At 40.6% G+C, this 24,701-nt stretch overlaps 1 protein-coding gene across 1 annotated transcript in view; it reads left to right on the forward strand.

The window, feature by feature from the left end:
- The first annotated feature begins 11,506 nt into the window (after nt 1–11,506).
- Nucleotides 11,507–24,701, forward strand: part of LOC110502638 (uncharacterized) — a 135,152-nt gene continuing 121,957 nt past the window's right edge. Inside the window, 1 exon segment of the mRNA XM_090217185.1 lies at nt 11,507–11,868. The gene's annotated coding sequence lies outside the window, so the exon portion shown is untranslated.

The following is a 24,701-nucleotide window of genomic DNA, read 5'->3' on the forward strand; positions in this document are numbered from 1 at the left end:
AAAAAACATAATTCCAATTTGACATGGGGTACTGTGTGTAGGCGAGTGACAAACACATCTCAATGTAATCCATTTTAAATTCAGACTGTAACAGAACAAAATGTGGAAAAAGTAAAGTGGTGTGACTACTTTCTGAAGGCACTCTCTCCTCGCCACTTCTGGCATCAATGTTACAACGCGTCTTCTACTAAATTAACTAATACTGAACACTCCCCGTTGATGAGAAACTATAAAATGGATTACTTTCATGTTAATTCAAGATCAGCTTTGACATAAGTATGCAAATAGCATGTCAAACATGCTGTATGGTAGCAGGGGAAGGAATATAGAATTTTGGTTTATGGTTGCCATAAAAAAAATTAAATGGTATTTTAAATTGCACAGCTGTTGCAAAAAACGTTTAGTTACTATATTGGAGGGCTGGAATAATCTAACATATGGCTGTGTTAACTTGTTTGAATGAATAGTAAAAAATAAAAAGTGATTACAAGAACTGGTCATTTGTCTGTGTAAAGAGCATCTGTCAAATGACTGGAATGTAAATGTCTAATGTGGATGCAGCCATTACAGGTTCAGCAGTTGTCATTGTACTTGAATGTAGTTTAAAGGTCCAATGCAGCAGTTTTCTCTATCAAATAATTTCTGGCTAAAAATTAAGTACCTTAGTGATTGTTTTAAATACAATTTATCAAAGAGAAACCGAAATAGCTTCTTAGCAAAGTGCAATTTCTCAAGCAAGAATTTTGACTGAGTGGAAAACTGAAAATGTGCTGTTATTAGCTTAGAGGTTTGGAACTCTTTCTTATTGGTCTATTATATAATTTACCACCAGGTGATGTCAGGCCAAAACGCCATCCCCTCAAAACAGGCTGATATTTAATGCGGTCTCTTCAAATAGATCTTACACTAAAAGGGCATTATCATAATTTTCACAGTATTTTTCCAACCTTGTATTTTGGAAATATATTTTTTAATATACACTGCTCAAAAAAATAAAGGGAGCACATAAACAACACAATGTAACTCCAAGTCAATCACACTTCTGTGAAATCAAACTGTCCACTTAGGAAGCAACACTGATTGACAATACATTTCTCATGCTGTTGTGCAAATGGAATAGGCAATTAGCAAGACACCCCCAATAAAGGAGTGGTTCTGCAGGTGGTGACCACAGACCACTTCTCAGTTCCTATGTTTCCTGGCTGATGTTTTGGTCACTTTTGATTGCTGGCGGTGCTTTCACTCTAGTGGTAGCATGAGACGGAGTCTACAAGCCACACAAGTGGCTCAGGTAGTGCAGCTCTTCCAGGATGGCACATCAATGCGAGCTGTAGCAAGAAGGTTTGCTGTGTCTGTCAGCGTAGTGTCCAGAGCATGGAGGCGCTACCAGGAGACAGGCCAGTACATCAGGAGACGTGGAGGAAGCCGTAGGAGGGCAACAACCCAGCAGCAGGACCGCTACCTCCGCCTTTGTGCAAGGAGGAGCAGGAGGAGCACTGCCAGAGCCCTGCAAAATGACCTCCAGCAGGCCACAAATGTGCATGTCTGCTCAAACGGTCAGAAACAGGCTCCATGAGGGTGGTATGAGGGCCTGACGTCCACAGGTGGGGGTTGTGCTTACAGCCCAACACCGTGCAGGACGTTTGGCATTTGCAAGAGAACACCAAGATTGGCAAATTCACCACTGGCGCCCTGTGCTCTTCACAGATGAAAGCAGGTTCACACTGAGCACATGTGACAGACGTGACAGAGTCTGGAGACGCTGTGGAGAACGTTCTGCTGCCTGCAACATCCTCCAGTATGACCGGTTTGGCGGTGGGTCAGTCATGGTATGGGGTGGCATTTCTTTGGGGGGCCTCACAGCCCTCCATGTGCTCGCCAAAGGTAGCCTGACTGCCATAAGTTACCGAGATGAGATCCTCAGACCCCTTGTGAGACCATATGCTGGTGCGGTTGGCCCTGGGTTCCTCCTAATGCAAGACAATGCTAGACCTCATGTGGCTGGAGTGTCAGCAGTTCCTGCAAGAGGAAGGCATTGATGCTATGGACTGGCCTGCCCGTTCCCCAGACCTGAATCCAATTGAGCACATCTGGGACATCATGTCTCGCTCCATCCACCAACACCACGTTGCACCACAGACTGTCCAGGAGTTGGCGGATGCTTTAGTCCAGGTCTGGGAGGAGATCCCTCAGGAGACCATCCGCCACCTCATCAGGAGCATGCCCAAGCGTTGTAGGGAGGTCATACAGGCACGTGGAGGCCACACACGTGGAGGCCTCATTTTGACTTGTTTTAAGGACATTACATCAAAGTTGGATCAGCCCGTAGTGTGGTTTTCCACTTTAATTTTGAGTGTGACTCCAAATCCAGACCTCCATGGGTTGATAAATTTGATTTCCATTCATCATTTTTGTGTGATTTTGTTGTCAGCACATTCAACTATGTAAAGAAAAAAGTATTTAATAAGAATATGTAATTCATTCAGATCTAGGATGTGTTATTTTTGTGTTCCCTTTATTTGAGCAGTGTATAATATTGCTACAGAAACAGGAGATAGGCTCTGTCCTATGAGATGTCATGGCTTGGACAAGGCTTACTTAGTCAAGGCTTACTTACTAGCTACTAGGGCTCTGGTCAAAATATGTGCACGGTTGGGAACAGGGGGTTGGGCTCTGGTCAAATGTAGTGCGCTATACTAGTAGTGGTAGTACGGTAGTAGAACCCACACTGAACAAAAATATAAACACAACATGTAAAGTGTTGGTTTCATGAGCTGAAATACAAAATCCTAGAAATTGTCCATATGCACAAAAAGCATATTTCTCTCAAATGAAATTTGTTTACATCCCTCTTAGTGAGCGTTTCTCCTTTGCCAAGATAATCCATCCACCTGACAGGTGTGGCATATCAAGAAGCTGATTAAACTGCACGATAATTACACAGGTGCACCTTGTGCTGGGGACAATAAAAGGCCACTAAAATGTGCAGCTTTGTCACACATCGAGTTTTGGCAAAGTTTGGAATTGTCATGCTGACTGCTGGAATGTCCACCAGAGCTGTTGCCAGATAATTTAATGTTAATTAAATACCTGCAACGTCATTTTAGAGAATTTCACAGTACGTTCAACCTGCCTCAACTGCAGACTGTGTATGGCGTTGTGTGGGCGAGTGGTTTGCTGATGTCAACGTTGTGAACAGAGTGCCCTGTTGTGGCGGTGGGGTTATGGTATGGGCAGGCATAAGCTATGGACAATGAACACAATTGCATTTTATCGATGGCAATTTGAAAAGGAGGAAGGGGCAGACAGGAGGAGAGCATATTACAGCACCCCTTGCTATGGAGATGGCCCTTCTTAAAGGGTTCACCCTGTCAATGAAACAATGTCAAAAGCTAAAGCTGTATTCTCAGATCCAATACTGTTGTGCCTGATTCACACAATATAGCGCCAAACTGAGCTGTATTAGACTGGCCTGGTTCTGCATCCACCATTGAAGGACATCATAATCCAAGGTTGGTTATGCGTTTACCACCTAATCATTGAGGGTTTGGGAGGGATAGTTAATCCTAGATCTATGGTTATGGGAAATGTTTATTTAAAGTGTAATTAGCCACAACTCATTCAGGAAATTGATTTAGATAGTTTCCTGAATAAGTTGTCTGAGTAGAGATACAGTGGCTGGGAAACAGATTTCTGCACTCAGATTCTCTCATGACAGGGTCTAGATCTTATCTGCGGATATAAAAACTCTGTTATACACTATTGACCTCACCAACTTGTCATAGCAGTGTGTGTGGCTGAGAAATATAATCAAGCCGGTCTTAGGCAAGGGAAAAGGAAAGGATCCGTTAACCACTCACATCTTAAACCGTGCTATCGTTACAAAATCCGTATTCCATTACCATGGAAAAGGTAGAACACTGCTCCAAATCTCACTCGTAGGAAAATTAGGAAACGATCTGATGTCTCCATAAATGGATTCACATGGTTTATCCAACCACACATACACACACTCCCCAGATGTAGACCATGGCCAGGCAGTCTGTTTCTAATAGTGCCAGAACAGCCCAGATGGTTGGACGGTATTGCTCAGGGCTGATCCTCCCAGTCTGGACTAAAGGCTTGGCTCTTGGGTTGCGTCTCAAATGAAAGCCTATTACCTACTTAGAGCATTACTTTTGACCAGAGCCTATAGGCCCCAGTAAAAAAAGTAGTGCACCATAAAGGGAATACAGTGCCATTTGGGAGGCATCCTTGGTCTCTGGTTGATACTCCTCTAAAATATGTCCAACCTCCAGCGCAATGGTTTGTGACCGAAATGTGATATTCGGGATAACGATAGGTTAGATCGATAGGAAGACAATAGATAGGTTACCAAAGTAAATTATGTAATTGAAGTGAGATTTGTTTTGAATATTTTCATATTGATTATTATCATGAGTTTATATGCTGTATTGTGTACGTGTGCTGCAGGGTTCATTTGCAAAGACAATTCCTATCAGTAAGCCAGGAGAGTTGCTGTGAAACGGGCTCACGAGGCTGCTATTCCAACCAATCAGATAAAGGAGGAAACATTCTCCATCGATTGAAATCCAGTTGAAGTTGAGTTATCTGTTGAGGATGTACCATGGTATACAGCAAAACATTTGTTATGTGAGTGTGTACTCTACTTCATTTTATGTTCATTTTGAAAAGCAGGGCACTGTCTCTCATATTTGTTACATTCTAACAGACAGTTAGCTACACTTAAGAAAAAAAAGTCCTGTAATGTTCACAGTATATTACTGTATAATCAACAGTAACATACTGTATAAACTGAATACAGTCAATTACCGTAAATTACATTGCATTGTGGTTAAAAAATACTACATAAAACACTAGTAGTTCACTTACTGTATTTGTGAATATTCAAACTAGAATGCCATACAAAAAGCACATGGGCAACAAAATCAAAGCATATCCTCTGAAGCAATAGAAAACATATTATAAATGTAATATTTTATTACAATAGATTACAGTACCTGTAATGGTACCATCACTGGATTACAGTAACAGCAAACACCATAAGCATATTTTTCCCCATAACTTACTGGCAGCCAAGTTACTGTAAAACAACAATAGATTTTTTGGGAATTGTTTTTAATATCTGTGTTTTTGATTTATTGTATGCTACCCAAAGATAAATAACATGCCTGTTTCTAAACTAATCCAGTTAGATTTTTTTGCACCTGTTACTGAAAGGGTTGTTTCAGTGACTTGATGTGTAAGTAGTCACCTCACATTGTTCCTAACTCTAACAGTCATTCTAAATGCAGGTTGCGGGTGAATAAATTCCAACTGTTGGATATCCTAACTCTGGTTGGATTTCAATAGGAATTACAGTGCCTTGCGAAAGTATTCGGCCCCCTTGAACTTTGCGACCTTTTGCCACATTTCAGGCTTCAAACATAAAGATATAAAACTGTATTTTTTTGTGAAGAATCAACAACAAGTGGGACACAATCATGAAGTGGAACGACATTTATTGGATATTTCAAACTTTTTTAACAAATCAAAAACTGAAAAATTGGACGTGCAAAATTATTCAGCCCCCTTAAGTTAATACTTTGTAGCGCCACCTTTTGCTGCGATTACAGCTGTAAGTCGCTTGGGGTATGTCTCTATCAGTTTTGCACATCGAGAGACTGAAATTTTTCCCCATTCCTCCTTGCAAAACAGCTCGAGCTCAGTGAGGTTGGATGGAGAGCATTTGTGAACAGCAGTTTTCAGTTCTTTCCGCAGATTCTCGATTGGATTCAAGTCTGGACTTTGACTTGGCCATTCTAACACCTGGATATGTTTATTTTTGAACCATTCCATTGTAGATTTTGCTTTATGTTTTGGATCATTGTCTTGTTGGAAGACAAATCTCCGTCCCAGTCTCAGGTCTTTTGCAGACTCCATCAGGTTTTCTTCCAGAATGGTCCTGTATTTGGCTCCATCCATCTTCCCATCAATTTGAACCATCTTCCCTGTCCCTGCTGAAGAAAAGCAGGCCCAAACCATGATGCTGCCACCACCATGTTTGACAGTGGGTATGGTGTGTTCAGCTGTGTTGCTTTTACACCAAACATAACGTTTTGCATTGTTGCCAAAAAGTTCAATTTTGGTTTCATTTGACCAGAGCACCTTCTTCCACGTTTGGTGGGTCTCCCAGGTGGCTTGTGGCAAACTTTAAACGACACTTTTTATGGATATCTTTAAGAAATGTCTTTCTTCTTGCCACTCTTCCATAAAGGCCAGATTTGTGCAATATACGACTGATTGCTGTCCTATGGACAGAGTCTCCCACCTCAGCTGTAGATCTCTGCAGTTCATCCAGAGGGATCATGGGCCTCTTGGCTGCATCTCTGATCAGTCTTCTCCTTGTATGAGCTGAAAGTTTAGAGGGACGGCCAGGTCTTGGTAGATTTGCAGTGGTCTGATACTCCTTCCATTTCAATATTATCGCTTGCACAGTGCTCCTTTGGATGTTTAAAGCTTGGGAAATCTTTTTGTATCCAAATCCGGCTTTAAACTTCTTCACAACAGTATCTCGGACCTGCCTGGTGTGTTCCTTGTTCTTCATGATGCTCTCTGCGCTTTTAACCGACCTCTGAGACTATCACAGTGCAGGTGCATTTATACGGAGACTTGATTACACACAGGTGGATTGTATTTATCATCATTAGTCATTTAGGTCAACATTGGATCATTCAGAGATCCTCACTGAACTTCTGGAGAGAGTTTGCTGCACTGAAAGTAAAGGGGCTGAATAATTTTGCACGCCCAATTTTTCAGTTTTTGTCCAGCTTTTGGCCTCAACAATATATTTGTTCTTGCTTTCACACTGGGTGAATATTTTATTTTTTTAGCCTTTCTGTCGGGATTTGCCGTCATTGTCGTCATGCAGTCAGTATGGATGAATATTAATTAGGGCCGTTTTTAGGGTCGTTACTTTTACTGTAAAGCATTTAGCATATTTCCCCAGAGTGCCTTGCCTTTCTAATGAATTGTAGAGTTACCACCCATGTTAGTGACTGAGACATGGTTCACCAACTACTTCTCAGATAGAGTTCAGTGTGTCAAATCGGAGGGCCTGGGCAGTCTCTATGGGGGTGCCACAGGGTTAAATTCTCGAGCCAAGTCTTTTCTCTGTATACATCAATGATGTCGCTCTTGCTGCTGGTAATTCCCTGATCCACCTCTACGCAGACGACACCATTCTGTATACTTCTGGCCCTTCTTTGGACACTGTGTTAACTAACCTCCAGACGAGCTTCAATGCCATACAGCTCTCCTTCCGTGGCCTCCAACTGCTCTTAAATGCAAGTAAAACTAAATGCATGCTCTTCAACCGATCGCTGCCCGCACCTGCCCGCCCGTCCAGCATCACTACTCTGGATGGTTCTGACTTAGAATATGTGGACAACTACAAATACCTAGGTGTCTGTTTAGATTGTAAACTCTCCTTCCAGACTCATATTAAGCATCTCCAATCCAAAATTCCTATTTCGCAACAAAGCATCCTTCACTCATGCTGCCTACTCTCCTTCCAGACTCATATTAAGCATCTCCAATCCAAAATTCCTATTTCGCAACAAAGCATCCTTCACTCATGCTGCCAAACATACCCTCGTAGAACTGACTATCCTACCGATCCTTGACTTCGGCGATTTGATTTACAAAATAGCCTCCAACACTCTACTCAGCAAATTGGATGCAGTCTATCACAGTGCCATCTGTTTTGTCATATACTAGCCACCGCTGTGACCTGTTTGCTCTCTTTGGCTGGCCCACGCTTCATATTCATCACCAAACCCACTGGCGCCAGGTCATCTATAAGTCTTTGCTAGGTAAAGCCCCGCCTTATCTCAGCTCACTGGTCACCATAGCAAAACCCGCCCATAGCACGCGCTCCAGCAGGTATATTTTATTGGTCACCCCCACAGCCAATTCCTCCTTTGGCTGCCTTTCCTTCCAGTTCTCTGCTGCCAATGACTGGAACGAATTTCAAAAATCACTGAAGCTGGAGACTCAAATCTCCCTCTCTAACTTTAAGCACCAGTTGTCAGAGCAGGTCACAGATCACTGCACCTGTACATAGCCCATCCAACTAACTCATCCCCATGCTGTTATTTTTTTATTTGCTCCATTGCACCCCAGTATCTCTACTTGCACATTCATCTTCTGCACATCTATCACTCCATTGTTGAATTGCTAAATTGTAATTATTTCGCCACTATGGCCTATTTATTGCCTTACCTCCCTTATCTTACCTCATTTGCACACACTGTATGTAGACTTTTCTATTGTGTTATTGACTATATGTTTGTTTATTCCATGTCTAACTCTGTGTTGTTGTTTGTGTCGCACTGCTTTGCTTTATCTTGGCCAGGTCGCAGTTGTAAATGAGAACTTATTCTCAACTAGCTTACCTGGTTAAATGAAGGTGAAATAAAAATATAATATAAAATGATGAAGGGACAGTGCAGTTGTGGGACCTGGGTGTGTTCAGTCTGCAGGACAGTTTGAAGAGGTGCAATCAGACTCACTCAGGATGGGAGAGTCATCACAGAGAGAGAGCGCTATTCCTGCTCTCTCTTTTATCCCGTAAAAAGCCCTGCTAGAACTGCATGAGGATGCCCTGCCCCATTACTGTCCCAGACTTGTACATGTCGACAGAAGTTGTTTCAATTTCCTCAATGTCTAGTATTCTGTTTAGTCTCCACCCTGGGCCAATACCCTCTCTCTTGACATAGGGTAGTGTGCTCTTATAGCTCTGTGCCATGCCAGGGGATGGTCTGTGTGGGAAATGAAGTTGCTTACGTTCCCCTCCTTGTAGCAGTCAGCAAATAGTGTCTCTGGATTGTCCTTGAGGATCTTTTTTTTTTAACGTATTGGTAGTAATAGTCCATTCAGGTAATTTTGTCCAAAATCAAGGTTTTAGATATGGGCTTTTGATTACGATTGAAGGTTTTATTGTTGAGGTTAGTATCCTGTATAAGGCCTTGCAAAAAAATGTGAGTTTATCTACATTTATCCAACTCTAATTCTATCATTTTTCAGAAGAACTCAGGAGCCCATAATATATCTCTCTCTCTCTATCTCTCTCTCTCTCTCAATAAGTCTATGGATTGAACTGCATTTCTGTCCTTGACAATTAGTGTTTTTTAATCATGCTCTCTCTCTTTTCCCTCTCTTTCCGTCTCTATTCCCCTCTCTCTTTCTCTCGCTCTCTCTCTCTTGAACGTACGCACACACTCCACACACACAAACTCACTCGTGGCCCAGACACACGTGTCCCTTTGGCACCCTCCCATCCCTGTGAGGTGCCCACACACTCCAGACACACACAGAGGCCCTGTTGTCCTGCCCCAGACCCCAGCCGCACAGAGACGGACTGGGAATCATTAATCACACCAAACACATTGACAGGCCTCTCAGAGATGGAGCAGGAGCGCTCTGCCAACAGAGGATAAATTGTTAGATTAGGGTGATTCACTCACCATTCAGTATAAGACTTTAACGTGTAGGCCTATGGGTTTAGAATAAAAGTAAAATTTTCAGGTTAGCCATAGTGTTTATTCAGTATGTACTGTATGTTTTATTATATATCTTAGAAGAGAATACATCATATCTTGCTTAGTCAGAGTATGGCTAGAGGAGACCGGGGCTTTTTACTCTTGTGTATTTCTCAGCACCAGTATATCTTACAAGACTCTTTTCAATATTAGGAGAAAGACCAACGTCTTGGGTTGAAATGGGGACCGTTTTTAACCTCATATCTTACTATTCCAACATGGGGTTATAAGCCATCAAACACACTCTGTCCACTTGTGACTACCAGCCCCATCGCAGGGATTGGAAGTTATACAGTATGCTATTGGTTGTCACAACGTTTGCTAGGAGTTTATTCCTTTTGTAACAGGAAATGAAGCACTATAAGTCTTAGAAATAGCCTTTCTTTGATTGAATGATATTCCTAACACAATTCAGCACTTTATGCTGTGAGATGAACATATTACATTTTCAATACATTTGTGTGTTTGCACATGTGTGTGGCAGGAAAGAATATGTGTGTGAGATAGAGGCAACAAAGGGAGCTTATTGTAGCACAAGCCCAAAAGAGCTTGGGATTTATTATAATGGTGTGGATAGTGACAACTAACCCCACATTTAATGTGACAACCATACTAGGGAAGTAGGGTGCTGCTGAAGAATCTGATTTTTTTATTTGATTAAATAATAAAAATTATAGCTTTTTTAAAAACATATTTCTTCCCAAAAGTAGTGTGTGGGCAAAAATAAATATAATCTCCCAACCACCCCCTGACAAAATATTCTCAGCAATGTGACAACCAACCTGTGAGACAACCAACCTTGGTCTCCAATTGTTAGATGTATGTACATTTTAACAGTCAACTAAAATCCTAAATCATCCTCAACTTCATAATCTCCATCATCATCATCATCATCATCATGTAAATATCTCACCATGAATATGACAAGCCCCTATCAACAGTGGTTTAACGCAGTTTCATGCCACACCCCCTAGCTAATCTTATGTTATTTTAACATTTTTGCCATGAGGCTGAGATTTTTTGTTATTGCTGTTTTAGAGCTTGAGGATTCTTGAAAGACAGGACAATTTAAACTTTTTTTCATCAAATGCAACTAACTGGATATATGTCAATTCGGTCAGACACCATAAAAGGCATTTCATTTTTACAATTATTGTCCAACAAGTGTTTAAAGGCCTCGATTGCTTAATGCTAACATTAGATTATTCAATTATGTCATATAAATCTCCAAACTTATTTTTGTTTTGTTTTATAGGTATATTAAATTCTCAGAGGCTAATTTAGTTCGCATTTTTGCATGTTTTTCTAGATTTAGAACATAAAACAACATTTATAAAGCAAACATTATCCCTTAGGTCTAGCACTGTAAATACTTCAATTGTTTGAACATATGTTGCAGAACAGTGATTACAATATAAACAAAAAATGTATTGTAAGGGTTTAGTCATCAGTGACTGAGTTGACTAAGGGTTTAGTCGCCACTGACAGAGTTGACAACATTTTTTCCTGTAAAAAATAAGTTAATTACAAACATATGAAATAGAGGGAAAATTATTCATTTGAAAATCCCCAATAAACACATTCATCTGTCTGATGGAGTTGGCATTGGATAAAAATCTGTCGGAGTTGATGTCATAATGAGTTGACAAAAAAATATTTGTCTTATTCAATCAAGTGGAAAACACAGTAGCAGTTTAGTATTTTCTCAGATGCTTTATGACTTTAAACCCGAATTAAATTAATATTGTATTTTAATCTATCAGGCAGATGGAGTTGACAGTTTATGGTTGTGGCCATGGTGATTCAAATTGTGTTTAAATCTATCAAAAGCAGAGAAAAGTAAGCCCCCCCTTCTCTGACGTGCCTGCCTTAAAGCCGTTTTTCTACACGTCCTATTTTTTTTCACTCAATTGTAAGGCGGAAGTCAGTGAAGCATACTTATGCGGATGGGCGCTATGAAATATACAAAACATCATCACCAGTGAGCCTGGGAGAAAGCGCCGGTGGGTGATCTTTTTTTGCTCTGCACGGTGTGTGCATTTTGAACGGGGGAAGTGAGCGTTTCATCGCCACGGAGAACTTCGGAAAATGTAAATGTTTGGCTACATTGTAACTGCTGCGCCTTATATAAAAAATTATCACAGAGACGACGCATGTCTTGATGGAATAGCTGAGACTATACGGATTGTGTGAATATCTGCACTCCACGATCACTGTAGCCTACATAAATACATAACTGACAGTATTTCTACAGCACAAAAATAAGGTGGGTGTGACATTAGCCTACTTCAAAAATAGTATGTGCGATATGGACCCATAGCGAATCAGCTGCTTTATTCTGAATATATTTCATGTCAGCTAAGGCTAAATAGCCTAGGTATTCATACAGTTTTGTCCGGTTGGCGAGTAGGTTTGCTGTTATTGATTTTTATTTTGTTTGCACAATAATTCTGTCACATTCCTCTGCTCTTTGAGAATGCCACCACTAGGCTATTCTTCTTCCAGTGTTGGCATTAATGGTCCTTTATTTGTGATTATGTGAGATAATCAGATGGAATATCCTCGGATTGGCTACCCTAAATAATATTGCGCTGTTCTTCAATGTACAATCACATATTTACTGTATGGAAGCCCATTCCTGCCACCAAAACAAACAATAAGAAAATGTCTATGTAAGTAAATATTTTGAGATACAGTACACATAGGATATGTGGTGGGGTACAAATTGTTTTCCTGGGGCCCAGAGTTTGTCCTGATCTAGTAGGCTAACCAGGTAAAACTCTGGATGCTAGTTGTATGGTATGACAATAATGAATCAGATGTAAAACAAACCACTTTTATATGGGCTATGATGGGACCAGATTTTTTTTCTAAGCAGGTAAAATGTTGTTTTTTTTTAACTGGAAAAGCTCCTGGCCCAGGGATGATGAAACTCTTAAAACCTGTTTTACGTGCCCCCAAACAGTTGGGTTTTTTGCATTGTTTGTAACCTATTTTTGTACTTATTTTTTACATAATGTTGCTGCTTCCATCTCTTATGACCGAAAATAACTTCTGGGCATCAGGACTGCGATTACTCACCACAGACTGGCAGAATCCTTTTATTCCTTTATTGAGGCTGACGTGAACAATATACTGCTTTCTCGGGAACAGGCCCAGATCCCCGTGATTTGCGTGAAGAGGAGGCGGAGAAAAAGGGTACGGAAGGGCGGGCTGCCTTCTGAGAATTCATAGGCGATTGAATAAGCCCCACTTCCTTCCATTCTGCTAGCAAACGTGCAATCTTTGGACAATAAAATAGATGACTTACGTGGAAGATTAAACTACCAACGGGACATTCAAAACTGTAATATCTTATGCTTCACGGAGACATGGCTGAACGACGACACTATCAACATACAGATGGCTGGTTATATGCTGCACCGGCAGGATAGAACAGCGGCGTCTGGTAAGACAAGGGGCGGCGGACTATGTATTTTTGTAAATAACTGCTGGTGCACGATATCTAAGGAAGTCTCAAGCTATTGCTCGCCTGAGGTAGAGAATCTTATGATAAACTGTAGACCACACTACCTACCTAGAGTTTTCATCTGTATTTTTCGTAGCTGTTTACATACCACCACAGTCAGAGGCTGGCACTAAGACAGCATTGAATGAGCTGTATTCCGCCATAAGCAAACAAGAAAATGCTCACCCAGAGGCGGCGCTCCTAGTAGCCGGGACTTTAATGTAGGGAAACTTAAATCTGTTTTTACCAAATTTCTATCAGCATGTTAAATGTGCAACCAGAGGAATAAAAACTCTTGACCACCTTTACTCCACACACCGAAACACATACAACATTCTCCCTCGCCCTCCATTTGGCAAATCTGACCATTCCTGCTTACAAGCAAAAATTAAAGCAGGAAGCCCCAGTGACTAGATCAATAAAACAAGTGGTCAGATGAAGCAGATGCTAAGCTACAAGAAGCATGAAGCAGATGCTAAGCTGTTTTACTAGCACAGACTGGAATAGGTTCCGGGATTCCTCTGAGAAGTAGACCACATCAGTCATTGGCTTCATCAATAAGTGCATCGATCACATTGTCCCCACAGTGACTGTACGTACATACCCCAACCAGAAGCCATAGATTACAGGCAACATCTGCACTGAGCTAAAGGCTAGAGCTGCCGCTTTCAAGGAGCGGGACTCTAACCCGGAAGCTTATAAGAAATCTCGCTATGCCCTCCGACGAACCATCAAACAGACAAAGCGTCAATACAGGACTAAGATCGTACTACACTGACTCTGGTGCTCGACGGATGTGGCAGGGCTTACAAACCATTACAGACTACAAAGGGAAGCACAGCCACAGCCAGTGACACTAGCCTACTAAACTACGTATATGCTTGCTTTGAGGCAAGCAACACTGAAACACCAGCTCTCCGCAGCCGATATGAGTAAGACCTTTAAACAGGTCAACGCTCACAAGGCCGCAGGGCCAGACGGATTACCAGGACGTGTACTGCGAGCATGCGCTTACCAACTGGCAAGTGTCTTCACTGACATTTTCAACCTCTCCCTGTCCGAGTCTGTAATACCAGCATGTTTCAAGCAGACCACCATAGTGTCTGTGCCCAAGAACACCAAGGTAACCAGCCTAAACGAATACCGACCCATAGCACTCACGTCTGTAGCCATGAAGTGCTTCGAAAGGCTGGTCATGGCTCACAACACCATTGTCCCAGAAACCCTAGACCCACTCCAATTTGCATACCGCCCCAACAGATCCACAGATGATGCAATCTCTATTGCACTCCACATTGCCCTTTCCCACCTGGACAAAAGGAACACATATGTGAGAATGCTATTCATTGACTACAGCTCAGCGTTCAACACCATAGTGCCCTCAAAGCTCATCAATAAGCTAAGGATCCTGGGACTGAACACCTCCCTCTGCAACTGGATCCTGAACTTCCTGACGGGCCGCCCCCATGTGATAAGGATCGGTAACAACACACCTGCCATGCTGATCCTCAACACAGGTGTCCCTCAAGGGTGCATGCTCAGTCCCCTCTTGAACTCCTTGTTCACTCATGACTGCATGGCCAGGCACAACTCCAACACCATCATTAAGTTTGCCGATGACACAACAGTGGTAGGCCTGATCACGACAACGACGAGACAGCCTTTAGGGAGAAGGTCTGGGACCTGGCCGTGTGGTGCCAGGACAACATCCTCTCCCTCAGCGTGCTCAAGATAGAGGAGATTATTGTAGACTCCAGGAAAAAGAGGACCGCGCACTCCCCCATTTTCATCGACGGGGCTGCAGTGGAGCAGGTTGAGAGCTTCAAGTTCCTTGGTGTCCACTTCACCAACAAACTAACATGGTCCAAGCACACCAAGACAGTTGTGAAGAGGCACGACAAAACCTATTCCCCCTCAGGAGACTGAAAATGGGTCCTCAGATCCTCAAAAGGTTCTATAGGTGCACCATCACTGCCTGGTATGGCAACCGCTCGGCCTCCGACCGCAAGGCACTACAGAGGGTAGTGCGAACGGCCCAGTACATCACTGGAGCCAAGCTTCCTGCCATCCAGGACCTCTATATCAGGCGGTGTCAGAGGAAAATAAAATAAAAAAATAAAAATGGTGAACTACTCCAGCTACCCTGGTCAAATACTGTTTTCTTTGCTACCGCACGAAAGGGGTACCGGAGCGGCAAGTCTCGGTCCAAGAGGCTTCTAAACAGCTTCTACCCCCAAGCCATAAGACTCCTGAACACCTAATTAAATGGCTACCCAGACTATTTGCATTGCCCCCCCCCCCCCCCCTTTTACACTGCTGCTGCTCTCTGTTGTTATCATCTATGCATATTCATTTTAATAACTCTACGAACATATACATATTACCTCAAATAACCGGTGCCCCCGGACATTGACTCTGTACCGGTACCCCCCTGTATATATTCTCGCCATTGTTATTTTACTGCTGCTCTTTAATTACTTGTTAATTTTACTTCTTATTCTTATATATTTTTTTAACTGCATTGTTGGTTAGAGGCTCGTAAGTAAGCATTTCACTGTTGTATCCGGCGCATGTGACTACTAAAATTTGATTTGATAATTATATTTTAAAACTTAACTAACAGGGCGATGGGGGGTCCTTTACACAGATAAAGAGACAACAACTGTGATTGGACCATAGAACTAACAGGGCTGAGCTTGCTTTATTTGCAGAGTTGTATCCTGTAGGCCTTTGCATCTGTAATTAAAATGGAACTGGCACAGTATGTCATCACTATTGTGTTGATTGATTATTTCCAGTCAATCATTTTGGATTAAAAAGGCCTAGGGTCATTTCCATGTAAAAGGACCCATGAGCACCAAAATGTGAAGTTAATTGGAGCATATCAAATTGGGTGTCAAATGAAAGCTGAGTCTCGATTTTTTTGTTGCAATACATGTTTTAAAAATGTTCCAACTGAAAAATTGGGAATAAGCAAAGTCTTTGGTTTCTGGTCTAACAGATGGAAAGGGGGATTTAGATACATTCTTCTAAGGTATTAGAAATACAACATAACACAATAATGTTAAACTAAAGACCCGTGCCAACTAATATCAACACTTATATTTAGTTTTGGAGACATTTATCTGCCTTCTGTATTTAAGAAACATTTACTTGTGACTTGAAATTCCATTACCAAAACCCCATATATCTTTAAGATATTCATGAGGGAGGGAGGATAATGAAAGTTCACAGAAGTAACAAGGTAGTCCTATCAATTAGGTAGTGCTTTGATATCAATTTTGTTTTTGAATTATTAAGTGATTAAAACTGGAAATTCCGTTATCAAAACGGTATTTTCAGAGGAAGAAAAAATCAGTAACTGCAATAGAAATGGGATCAAAGAGAAATCATATTAGTCATACACCACAGTTGGGTTCACAAGTTTGAACAGCACAGTACAGTAAAGAACAGTGTATAGTACAGTAAAGAACAGTGTATAGTACAGTAAATAAGTGTATAGTACAGTAAATAACAGTGTATAGTACAGTAGAGTACAGTGTATAGTACAGTAAATAAGTGTATAGTACAGTAAATAACAGTGTATAGTACAGTAAAGAACAGTGTAGAGTACAGTAGAGTACAGTGTAGAGTACAGTGAATAAGTGTATAGTACAGTAGAGTACAGTAAAGAAGTGTATAGTACAGTAAAGAACAGTGTATCGTACAGTAGAGTACAGTGTATCGTACAGTAGAGTACAGTAAAGAACAGTGTATAGTACAGTAAAGAACAGTGTAGAGTACAGTAGAGTACAGTGTAGAGTACAGTGAATAAGTGTATAGTACAGTAAAGAACAGTATAGTACAGTAAATAACAGTGTATAGTACAGTAAAGAACAGTATAGTACAGTAAAGAACAGTATAGTACAGTAAACAGTGTATAGTACAGTAAAGAACAGTATAGTACAGTAAAGAACAGTATAGTACAGTAAAGAACAGTGTATAGTACAGTAAAGAACAGTGTATAGTACAGTAAATAAGTGTATAGTACAGTAAATAACAGTGTATAGTACAGTAGAGTACAGTGTATAGTACAGTAAATAACAGTGTATAGTACAGTAAAGAACAGTGTATAGTACAGTAAAGAACAGTGTAGAGTACAGTGAATAAGTGTATAGTACAGTAGAGTACAGTTTATAGTACAGTAAAGAAGTGTATAGTACAGTAGAGTACAGTGTATCGTACAGTAGAGTACAGTAAAGAACAGTGTAGAGTACAGTAGAGTACAGTGTAGAGTACAGTGAATAAGTGTATAGTACAGTAAAGAACAGTATAGTACAGTAAATAACAGTGTATAGTACAGTAAAGAACAGTGTATAGTACAGTAAAGAACCGTGTATAGTACAGTAGAGTACAGTGTAGAGTACAGTAAAGAACAGTGTAGAGTACAGTGTAGAGTACAGTAAAGAACAGTTTATAGTACAGTAAAGAACAGTGTATTGTACAGTAGAGTACAGTAAAGAACAGTGTATAGTACAGTGAAGAACAGTGTATCATACAGTAGAGTACAGTGTATAGTACAGTAGTGTATAGTACAGTAAAAAACAGTATATAGTAGAGTACAGTGTATAGTAGAGAACAATGTATAGTACAGTAAAGAACAGTGTATAGTAGAGTACAGTGTATAGTAGAGAACAGTGTATAGTACAGTAAAGAACAGTGTATAGTACAGTAGAGTACAGTAGAGTACAGTGTAGAGTACAGTGAATACGTGTATAGTAGAGTAAATAACATTTTATAGTACAGTAAAGAACAGTGTACAGTAGAGTACAGTGTAGAATACAGTAAAGAACAGTATAGTACAGTAGAGTACAGTGTATAGTACAGTAGTGTATAGTACAGTAAAGAACAGTATATAGTAGAGTACAGTGTATCGTAGAGTACAGTAGAGAACAATGTATAGTACAGTAAAGAACAGTGTATAGTAGAGAACAGTGTATAGTAGAGTACTGTAGAGAACAGTGTATAGTAGAGTACAGTAGAGAACAGTGTATAGTACAGTAAAGAACAGTGTACAGTACAGTAAAGAACAGTGTATAGTACAGTAAAGAACAGTGTATAGTAGAGTACAGTGTATAGTAGAGTACAGTAGAGAACAGTGTATAGTAGAGAACAGTGTATAGTACAGTAAATAACAGTGTATAGTACAGTACAGCGTATAATAGAGTACAGTGTATAGTAGAGTACAGTGTATAGTAGAGTAGAGTAATGTAGAGTACAGTAGAGAACAGTGTATAGTAGAGTACAGTAGAGTACAGTGTATAGTAGAGTTCAGTGTATAGTAGAGTACAGTAGAGAACATTGTATAGTAGAGAACAGTGTATAGTACTGTAAAGAACAGTGTATAGTAGAGTATAGTAGAGTAGAGAGTACAGTGTATAGTAGAGTACAGTGTAGAGTAGAGTACAGTGTATAGTAGAGTACAGTGTGTAGTTGAGTATAGTGTATAGTAGAGTTGAGTATAGTGTATAGTAGAATACTATAGAGAACAGTGTATAGTACAGTAAAGAACAGTGTATAGTAGAGTACAGTGTATAATTGAGTAGAGTAGAGTACAGTGTATAGTAGAGTACAGTGTATAGTAGAGTAGAGTACCGTGTATAGTACAGTAGAGAACAGTGTATAGCACAGTAGTGTATAATTGAGTAGAGAACAGTGTATAGCACAGTAGAGTGTATAGTACAGTAAAGAACAGTAGAGTACAGTACACAGTAGAGCACAGTAGAGTTGAGTACACTATATAATATTGCATTCTACTGTACTATACTCTACTGTTCGGTGCTCTATGGTACTCTACTATGCTCTACACTACTTCGATGTCCAAACTTGTGAAACATAGACGTCTATGATTGGTTTGGACTTATTTAATGGCAGAGCTATTAAAATAATAGCCAGTGTGTAGAATAATACTCAAATATGCAAAGGAGGATATTGCATATTTATACCTTTGTGTATTCAGGATACATCATCATGAAGAGAATTGCATTCATATCCATAATTATGCATTTCTGGGGTGGGTATAATTTGTGGAACATTCCAACAGGAATCTGTTCCAAAAACGTTGTGAAGTACAAGGTTGCCAACAAACAACTCATGCAAAGTAGCATGATCAATTCAACAATTTGACGAATAGGCATCAACTCACCACGTAGGTTATTCTTAATGTTTGTTCATAGGCTGCCACTGGCATTTTCCGGAATAAATGTGGTGAGTGAAAAACTTTAATTAAATAGTCCACTCCCAACCTGGTATCTTATTCTACCGCTATACAACTTTGTATGTGTTGTTTGTTGATAACCTTGTTATTTACAAAGTTTTTGGAACATATTCCCGTTGGAACATTCCACAAATTATACCCACCCCATTTCTGTGTAGTACAGATCAGGGACCTATGATGAAATTATGTTACTGCAATTCCGGAGCAAGGTGTAAATCCACTTCACTTACTGTAGTTCAATCACCCAAAAAATATATTTTTTAAAGTCAGTGTGTCAAGTCATAGATAACACAAAATTATTTCTGCAGACATCGTTGAATCTTAATTCGGAGCAGATAGTTAAGAGTTTTTTGAAAACGTGGACACAACTGTTAAGCGTGGTCCTTGTGCATAGAGTTGTTTGGTTTTTTAAACTTAGAAATCAATGGTTTTTGTTTCCATACATTTTAAATCATGAGGCAAATCAGTCTGAACAACTGTACTTTGTCCCTCTTTTCCAATATTTTTTATTAAACCAAATCAAAAGTGCTGGGGGCAATGCCAGCTCGCCACACATTTGCTGGCAGCTCTGTTGTGCTAGTCTCTTCAACGTGGATTGATGGGTATTGATGCAACAAATGAGGAAACATAATCTATATGTATGATATACTATCTCAAACATACAGTGGGGCAAAAAAGTATTTAGTCAGCCACCAATTGTGCAAGTTCTCCCACTTAAAAAGATGAGAGAGGCCTGTAATTTTCATCATAGGTACACTTCAACTATGACAGAAAATGAAAAAAAAATTCCAGAAAATCACATTGTAGGATTTTTAATTAATTTATTTGCAATTATGGTGGAAAATAAGTATTTGGTCGCCTACAAACAAGCAAGATTTCTGGCTCTCACAGACCTGTAACTTCTTCTTTAAGAGGCTCCTCTGTCCTCCACTCGTTACCTGTATTACTGGCACCTGTTTGAACTTGTTATCAGTATAAAAGACACCTGTCCACAACCTCAAACAGTCACACTCCAAACTCCGCTATGGCCAAGACCAAAGAGCTGTCAAAGGACACCAGAAACAAAATTGTAGACCTGCACCAGGCTGGGAAGACAGAATCTGCAATAGGTAAGCAGCTTGGTTTGAAGAAATCAACTGTGGGAGCAATTATTAGGAAATGGAAGACATACAAGACCACTGATAATCTCCCTCGATCTGGGGCTCCACGCAAGATCTCACCCCGTGGGGTCAAAATGATCACAAGAACGGTGAGCAAAAATCCCAGAACCACGTGGGGGGACCTAGTGAATGACCTGCAGAGAGCTGGGACCAAAGTAACAAAGCCTATCATCAGAAACACACTACGCCGCCAGGGACTCAAATCCTGCAGTGCCAGACAGGTCCCCCTGCTTAAGCCAGTACATGTCAAGGCCCGTCTGAAGTTTGCTAGAGAGCATTTGGATGATCCAGAAGAAGATTGGGAGAATGTCATATGGTCAGATGAAATCAAAATATAACTTTTTGGTAAAAACTCAACTCGTCGTGTTTGGAGGACAAAGAATGCTGAGTTGCATCCAAAGAACACCATACCAACTGTGAAGCATGGGGGTGGAAACATCATGCTTTGGGGCTGTTTTTCTGCAAAGGGACCAGAACGACTGATCCGTGTAAAGGAAAGAATGAATGGGGCTATGTATCGTGAGATTTTGAGTGAAAACCTCCTTCCATCAGCAAGGGCATTGAAGGTGAAACGTGGCTGGGTCTTTCAGCATGACAATGATCCCAAACACACCGCCCGGGTAAGAAGCATTTCAAGGTCCTGGAGTGGCCTAGCCAGTCTCCAGATCTCAACCCCATAGAAAATCTTTGGAGGGAGTTGAAAGTCCGTGTTGCCCAGCAACAGCCCCAAAACATCACTGCTCTAGAGGAGATCTGCATGGAGGAATTGGCCAAAATACCAGCAACAGTGTGTGAAAACCTTGTGAAGACTTACAGAAAACGTTTGACCTCTGTCATTGCCAACAAAGGGTACAGTGCCTTGCGAAAGTATTCGGCCCCCTTGAACTTTGCAACCTTTTGCCACAGTTCAGGCTTCAAACATATAGATATAAAACTGTATTTTTTTGTGAAGAATCAACAACAAGTGGGACACAATCATGAAGTAGAACGACATTTATTGGATATTTCAAACTTTTTTAACAAATCAAAAACTGAAAAATTGGGCGTGCAAAATTATTCAGCCCCCTTAAGTTAATACTTTGTAGCGCCACCTTTTGCTGCGATTACAGCTGTAAGTCGCTTGGGGTATGTCTCTATCAGTTTTGCACATCGAGAGACTGAATTTTTTTCCCATTCCTCCTTGCAAAACAGCTCGAGCTCAGTGAGGTTGGATGGAGAGCATTTGTGAACAGCAGTTTTCAGTTCTTTCCACAGATTCTCGATTGGATTCAGGTCTGGACTTTGACTTGGCCATTCTAACACCTGGATATGTTTATTTTTGAACCATTCCTTTGTAGATTTTGCTTTATGTTTTGGATCATTGTCTTGTTGGAAGACAAATCTCCGTCCCAGTCTCAGGTCTTTTGCAGACTCCATCAGGTTTTCTTCCAGAATGGTCCTGTATTTGGCTCCATCCATCTTCCCATCAATTTTAACCATCTTCCCTGTCCCTGCTGAAGAAAAGCAGGCCCAAACCATGATGCTGCCACCACCATGTTTGACAGTGGGGATGGTGTGTTCAGCTGTGTTGCTTTTACGCCAAACATAACGTTTTGCATTGTTGCCAAAAAGTTCAGTTTTGGTTTCATCTGACCAGAGCACCTTCTTCCACATGTTTGGTGTGGCTTGTGGCAAACTTTAAACAACACTTTTTATGGATATCTTTAAGAAATGGCTTTCTTCTTGCCACTCTTCCATAAAGGCCAGATTTGTGCAATATACGACTGATTGTTGTCCTATGGACAGAGTCTCCCACCTCAGCTGTAGATCTCTGCAGTTCATCCAGAGTGATCATGGGCCTCTTGGCTGCATCTCTGATCAGTCTTCTCCTTGTATGAGCTGAAAGTTTAGAGGGACGGCCAGGTCTTGGTAGATTTGCAGTGGTCTGATACTCCTTCCATTTCAATATTATCGCTTGCACAGTGCTCATTGGGATGTTTAAAGCTTGGGAAATCTTTTTGTATCCAAATCCGGCTTTAAACTTCTTCACAACAGTATCTCGGACCTGCCTGGTGTGTTCCTTGTTCTTCATGATGCTTTTGACGCTTTTGACGGAACTCTGAGACTATCACAGTGCAGGTGCATTTATACGGAGACTTGATTACACACAGGTGGATTGTATTTATCCTCATTAGTCATTTAGGTCAACATTGGATCATTCAGAGATCCTCACTGAACTTCTGGAGAGAGTTTGCTGCACTGAAAGTAAAGGAGCTGAATAATTTTGCACGCCCAATTTTTCAGTTTTTGATTTGTTAAAAAAGTTTGAAATATCCAATAAATGTCGTTCCACTTCATGATTGTGTCCCACTTGTTGTTGATTCTTCACAAAAAAATACAGTTTTATATCTTTATGTTTGAAGCCTGAAATGTGGCAAAAGGTCGCAAAGTTCAAGGGGGCCGAATACTTTCGCAAGGCACTGTATGTAACAAAGTATTGAGATAAACTTTTGTTATTGACCAAATACTCATTTTCCACCATAATTTGCAAATAAATTCATAAAAAATCCTACAATGTGATTTTCTGGATTTTTTTTCTAATTTTGTCTGTCATAGTTGAAGTGTACCTATGATGAAAATTACAGGCCTCGTCTTTTTAAGTGGGAGAACTTGCACAATTGGTGGCCGACTAAATACTTTTTTGCCCCACTGTATCACTTACGTATACATGTTTTGTTATTGATATTATTTAAGTTGTTACTTACACATCTCAACCGTTTTAAATAGTATCGTCCAAAAATAAATTATTGGTGGCGTGATTGTGATTCCATACATATTGTGAATTGTATCCTTACCTAGGTTTGTGCATAGTCTGTTATCATTATGCTGTGCATCTCTCTCTCTCTCTCTCTCTCTCTCTCTCTCTCTCTCTCTCTCTCTCTCTCTCTCTCTCTCTCTCTCTCTCTCTCTCTCTCTCTCTCTCTCTCTCTCTCTCTCTCTCTCTCTTTCTCTCTCTTTTCTCTCTCTTTTCTCTCTCTCTCTCTCTCTCTTTTCTCTCTCTCTCTTTTCTCTCTCTCTCTCTCTCTCTCTCTTTTCTCTCCCTCTCTCTCTCTCTCTCTTTTCTCTCTCTCTCTCTTTTCTCTCTCTCTCTCTCTCTCTTTTCTCTCTCTCTCTCTTTTCTCTCTCTCTCTCTCCTTAAGTCACCACAGCAGCTGTGGACTCATGTTTTTCTTTCCTCTTTATTTCATCATGATGGACGGTTGGATCCGGTTTTACTTCATTTGGTGCCATTTCCCTGTCACCAATTAATTTACTGCTGTGCTTTGGACTTCATCAACCTCAATTGGAACCTTATTCTTATACCATTTTCCTCTGACTCCTCCTATTTTAGATGGGTGTGTTTGCATGCTTGTGTTTGAAGGCTATGCAGGGCCGGCCCTAGACTTTTGGGGGCCCTCAGCGAGATTTGGTTGGGGGACCCCCACACCTCACGAGCATGACATTTTAGTGGCCCCCTTCTTGATGGCGGAGAGAAACATTTGAATTTATTTTGTTTATTTCTGGCAATTCTACGTGTTTTGCCATGTGGAGTAGAGAACATGTTGCAGTTCTAAAACAATATTTCTGCAATTATACCCATTTTGCAACGGGGTGGAGAGAAGTTTAGCAATTTATAATGTATTTCAGTCCATTCTTCTCCTTTTGCCATCGGGTGGAGATTTTTTTCTTTCTTTTAAACTAATTTCCTGCAAATCTACACATTTTGACTAGACTTATGCCATGTTAATGATATCTGAGTGAGATTGACTAACAAAATAAATGTTGGCCCCCTAGAGGTCAGGGCCCCTTTGCACATGCCCTGTGTGCCTGGTTGGTATTCAGCCATAATAGCTGGCTAGACTAACTTACAGTGCCTTGCGAAAGTATTCGGCCCCCTTGAACTTTGCGACCTTTTGCCACATTTCAGGCTTCAAACATAAAGATATAAAACTGTATTTTTTTGTGAAGAATCAACAACAAGTGGGACACAATCATGAAGTGGAACGACATTTATTGGATATTTCAAACTTTTTTAACAAATCAAAAACTGAAAAATTGGGCGTGCAAAATTATTCAGCCCCTTTACTTTCAGTGCAGCAAACTCTCTCCAGAAGTTCAGTGAGGATCTCTGAATGATCCAATGTTGACCTAAATGA

This window comes from Oncorhynchus mykiss, chromosome 23, assembly GCF_057628025.1.
Source record: "Oncorhynchus mykiss isolate SJ-2025 chromosome 23, ASM5762802v1, whole genome shotgun sequence".
In the NCBI taxonomy this organism is placed as follows: Eukaryota; Metazoa; Chordata; class Actinopteri; order Salmoniformes; family Salmonidae; genus Oncorhynchus; species Oncorhynchus mykiss.